A 6,000-nucleotide genomic window follows, 5' to 3' on the forward strand; every position below is an offset into this window, starting at 1 on the left:
ACCATCAAAACTAGTCTCAGTTTTCATGAAACTGTTGAAGGTGGATCTAGCTCACAAGATGAGTCTAGGAACTCTAATGCTAGATCTGAACTGCTCAACAAGGAGATAAGAGGTCAACCCCATCAACAACCTAGGAAAGAAAGTCTCCAAAGAAAATAATTTACTCCTAACTATGGAAGTGATAGTCGTTATTTCCTCTGATGAATAATGTTGAATGTTTTATATGTCATAATTTTGGACATGTTGCAACGAGATGAAGAAGTAGAATGGTTCAAGACCATCACACAGAAAGATTAGCTTCCAGGTACTTTAAGGGATATTGTTTTTCTTGCAATATGTTTGGTCACAAATCCATCGATTGCTATAGAAGGAATATGAAACATGTAAGATGTTATGCATGTAACAAGTTTGGGCACATAGCAAAAGAATGCTGGAGCAAATTTCGGCCAACATACCAAAAGGAGAAATCATCACCACACTCCAAGGTATGGAAGAAGAAGGAAGTACAGCCAGAAAGATGTGGCATAGGAAAGTATACAGACACAAAAGACTCAGGGGGAGCTCAAAGTATGAAACTTCAGTGTTATAAATCTCATGCGCGGTTATCATGAAGACAAGTCATGTATATACGTGAGTTCAAAGTTGTAAAATTGTGTATATGTTGGTTTTAGGAAAAAGTAGTGGGAAAGACTCATAAAAGTGATCTAATATGGTTCAGTCAATTATCAATTATCTGTTCTGTTCTGATTGATGATGGTTACAGTCTGTTGATGATATGTGGAAGTATTTTTGGCCCTCATAAGTTGTTAATAAGTTGATGAATAACTGGTTGATGATGATGCCTTGATGATTCTTACTGATATTTGCAATGATCAGATCTGACAATGAATAGTTGGCACAGGTTCAGGGGGAGCATATGCTTCTAATAATGCATTGTTGGCATTATGTTAGAAGATCTTGGTACATGAAGATACTTATATTGCTTGATCCACATAGTTGTTTTGATTCAGGTGACTCTTTTGATGATGGAAATATATAGGTTGTTGATCTTGATGCTACTGACAGATGCTGATGGTGCAGATCATATATGGTGTATGATAGTTGCTGATGACTATCATGGTCTTTTTTAGATCAGTTTTCCTTGTTATAAATGTCATGTATATCATTTGATGTAAAGGTCATGAAAAGACCTAATTTGTAACCCCACTATGCATGGGAAGGATGATTTAATAGTGGTTATTTCAGTCATGTATAAACATTTGGTATATCCCCACTTGGTTGGGTGGATGAATCAAAATTGGTGTATCCCCACTTGGTTGGGAGATTGATGTATGTATGAGTCATTGGTGATAGGAAGGTCATACTCACTTAGTTGAGTTATAGAGTCATGTTATTCTTTTGAAAAAAATATTTTTGTACACTCTACATGTGCTCAGGGGGAGCATGGATGATTTATGCATCTCAGCATGTACAAAGGGGGATCTTAATCAGAGAATTCACCATGTACTTAGGGGGAGCATCGACAACATAATTTATATCAAAAGGGGATAATATCTTGGTCTGCCCTTTGCGCTTGATGTCAAAGGGGGAGAGTATCTTGGTGTTGTGGTTGCCATCAAGTCTAATGGGGGAGATTGTTGGTATTATGATACAGGTGTTGTCCTTGATGGCAACTCACATCGATGACAGTTCACATTGCAACAGGTTAATAGCAAAGGATTACATATCAAACTCCAGAGATTGAAGAAAGAGAGGTATACATTGGTTCATTTTGTCCAAGTAGCGTATACATTCGGGTTAACAGAACAAAATGAGCGTATACATATGCACGCACTTTCACAGAAGGAAAAGCATGTATGGGATGGAAAATCAAGGTTTTGGTCCAAGGTATTGGTTCGAGATATTTGGTCCAAGGTATTGGTCCAAGGTATTTGGTCCGAGGTATTGGTATGAGGTATTTGATTTGAAGTACTGGTCCTAAGTGGTTTTGGTCCAAGGTATTAAGAAAGGCCTAAAACTATATAAGGAGGAGAAGATCATTAGGCCAAGGTGTGCAAGTAATTGAATATCTTATGAAGAGTTGGATCAAATATGCAGGTTGTGGGTTTATGATGCTTTTCTTGATCTTAAATAAGGATGCACCTAAGTGGTTGATGATGGATGATGGATGATGGATCGGGATCATAAGAACTAAAATGAATTATCATTATGTGGTTTGATCATGGATAGTCTAGATCTGAATACTAATGCATGTTTTATTCTGTAAATGTTATGATCTGGGTATGACCGAAGTCTGGAATAGTTGTGAAGTTTTTAAGTTAGTATTTACAGATATCTAAGTTGGTTCACTTTGATAAAAGCACATATACACGTAGGTTTGGCACATTGAAGTAGCGTATGCAGTATGAAAAATGATGTTTGAAGTTGTGGTTGGTTTTGGTGATTAAGGGAGAGTTCTGGGTTCTGCATTGTGTTCTGGTGACAGTGTTCTGAATGTTTAGATTGATTGATTATGATTTTCTTCAGTGATGATGGGTTTTTAGTGATTGATTAAGTTGTGGTTGATTCAGAGAATGATGATTGAGTTTAACTGATTGGTTGATGCAGATTTATTTGATGGTTGTATTGCAATAGTGATTTATTTTGAGCTTCAATGTTGCTGATGGTTCCAGTATGAAAATTAGATGAAACGTGGCATTCAGATTGTGGTGTTGTGTTCCAGGAGTATCCAATTTGAAAATTTATGAAGCATGGTCCCTGGAGGAAGAGAGAAGGTCGTAGCCTTCTGTAGGCTGACGCTTACATACTGGTAAATATATCGGCGAGTACAAGAGCCAGGGGGTTGGAGCTCCCTTCCAGTAGCAGCTAGAAAACGAGTGAAGGTAGGAGCCTTCTGTAGGCCTATGCCTACGTACTAGTAAATAGATCGGCTAGTACAAGAGCCAGGGAGTTGGAACTCCCTTCCAGTAGCAGCTAGAAAACAAGTGAAAGTTGGAGCCTTCTGTAGGTCGGCGCCTGCGTACTAGTAAACAGATCGACTAGTACAAGAGCTAGGGGGTTGTAGCTCCCTTCTAGTAGCAGCTGGAAAACGAGAGAAGGTTGTAGCCTTCTGTAGGTGGGTGCCTGTGTACTAGTATGATTCTTCACTAGTACAAGATTGTAAACATGTTTTTCTTATATTAAAATAAGATAGCAACAGGTGGTTTTTGTCCCGCATTGGGTTTCCACCTTAAATCTTGGTGTTCATGTGTGTTTCTTATGTGTGATGGTTTATTCTGTTATTACTCCACATGGTTACTGTTTATATGGTTAATGAAGTACTGATGCATTGATTAAAGATCAACACATGATGAATTAACTAAATCATAAGTTTGTTGTATATACGCTGGTGGCTTTAAAGACAGTTGCGTGCACACGCGAGTTACCTTCATTGAAGTAGCATATATAAATCTGAGTATGAAAAGAAAAGGTTATTGATTTGACTAATACTAATTCACCCCCTCACACCCCCCCCCCTACCCCAGTATTATTTCTAACACTCGTTACATAATTCTCTATTAGATCCTACCAAGCATGCCAATTTTTAGTAAAATGGATGTTCACCCTACAAGATTCTATCTTTATGGCCTAAGATAAGGCATATCTCTTTGTCACCCATGTGTATTGCATTAATGACACACTATTAAAGAGTAACAAACTTTGATTGTGTAAGGTCCCACCTTACCAACCATCAATAGTATAGAGAAGTAAAGGTCACATTGAATACTATTACTCAATTTTTATTTTTATTTTATTTTTGTTTTACTCATAATATGACTAACTTAGCTATCATGTAATCATGTTCCTTCAACTATTTCAATGTAAGAATATAACATAAGAAGTCAGGGATAACTTTCCCTTAAGACCAATTCCAAAACACATTTCCTCTCAAGTTTAAAAGATCATAGCATGTGCTCTTTTCATACTTATACATGAGCTCTAAGTAAGAGTGGAAATAAATTCTACCATAATTCCATGTGCAAACATTAAGCTAGATCAACCTATTTGATTTCCTAGATTATGCTAAATAATCTTCATTTATTGACTCTTGATATCATAACCACAAAATTATTATACTTCTTTTACAAAAACCACATATAAGTGTATGAGTATTAACCTACCTATATCAAGGTAACTGAGGAAAGAGTATGTCTCTCTTCATCAAGAAATCTAATAAACTTGATATGTTTGTGAAATAGAATCACAAAATATATTGACCCAACAACATTTCCAAATTCATCAATTAAACTTCCCAATCACAATTATTAAGGCAATGCTACAATCATGAGAATTATATAATGAATGTTGAAACGAAAGCAACTATTGTTACTATTTCAGAAGCATGTTATTCTTCAAAAAGTGTCATGTAAAACAATGAAATGACATAAATTGGGTACAAGTAGTTGTTTTTTACAGTCATTAAAGCACAAGAATGCACCCATGAACACATGCAATTCATACAAAACTTATTATGCTCACTTGCACAAAATCCTACAGAAAGTCACTATAAAATTGTTTCCAACAACCCTCTTTTTTATGAAAGATTTAGATAATAAAAGTAACAACAATCATATTCTCTATTTGCACTTCACTAAATTATTAAATTAATTTTCACATTCATACCAAAAACTTGCAGACATAAGAAGCTACATCCATCAAATAGTCTATTCATAAATTTCTAGTACATAAAAACTACGGTAAGTAGGACTTTTACTCTAACAATTTATATGCACAAAAACTACAGCCATTCATGTCTTTTGACAAACACTTTGCATGACGGTAAGTAGGACTTTTACTCTAACAATTTATATGCACAAAAAATATAGCCATCCATATCTTTTAACAAACACTTTACATGACGGTAAGTAGGACTTTTACTCTAACAAATTATATGCACAAAAACTACAACCACTCATGTATTTTTACAAACATGCAATCTATAGCCATTGAGGCATTTTGACAAACACTTTGCAAGCATGCAATCTATAACCATTAAGGCATTTTGCCAAACACTTGGAAACAATGAATTTGAGATTCTTCTTCAACCTATTCAACTCAGAAAATTCAGAAATTGCAAATTCAAATGTTGGCATCTTAAAAGAGGGACTAAACAATCTTAGTTTTTCATCAAAAACTTGAAACCAAACGCATATAATTGACAAAAACAATCTGTAAAATCGCCAGATTTGCGATCTGGGTTCTGCAAAGTATGTTTTTGGAATCAAATTGGGGTTAAATGGCCAAATGGCATGGATACCCCTTGATGTTGAGCAGAAAAGTGACAGAACGTTCTAGAGATGTGATTTATTAAAACAACAACAATAAAAACATTCCTACTATCTCATTTATCACTTTGTCAAACACTTAGTGTGCAAACTTCATCTACAGCTATACATGGAGAAAACAAAAACTCAAATTTATGATAATATGGTATTTGAGTCAACTCATGGCAACCTAGCAGTGTATTTATACAATTCCAAAAAGATGGGAATATGCTCTAGCTCCAATGAGATTGTGCTCCTGCTCCAATATCCTTACCAATTAATTGTGAACCATCCGGTTTTCCTCCCAACCATATCTAGGGAGAACTTCTTTTGTTGGAACCCCCGAGCTGTAAGAGCTCACAAAAAGTACCAAAATATAGCAGTAGAAAGATATCCAAGGCAAGTTGAGGAAGATAAGTTTCACTTCCTCCCAACACCACTCATGGTTAGCTCCACCAGGTAGAGCTACATAGTAATTTAGATTAAGAATTTCAAAATCATTTCGAAAGAAATTGGCTACTTTCTAAGTCTCTCACTCTCATAATATTTTTTGAATCTCTCCCCCTAAGTGAAAATACATGCGGCACCTATATAGGAGGAGCAAAAAATTATTTTCATAAAGGAGGACTAATATGCATGCATTATATTCCATTTAGACGAGTGTAACTCATTCCATTAAGGAGAGGTATGCATGCCT

This window comes from Pinus tabuliformis, chromosome 9 (assembly GCF_031772625.1).
Source record: "Pinus tabuliformis cultivar Carrire ecotype Pingquan chromosome 9, CPIR1, whole genome shotgun sequence".
Classification (NCBI taxonomy): domain Eukaryota; kingdom Viridiplantae; phylum Streptophyta; class Pinopsida; order Pinales; family Pinaceae; genus Pinus; species Pinus tabuliformis.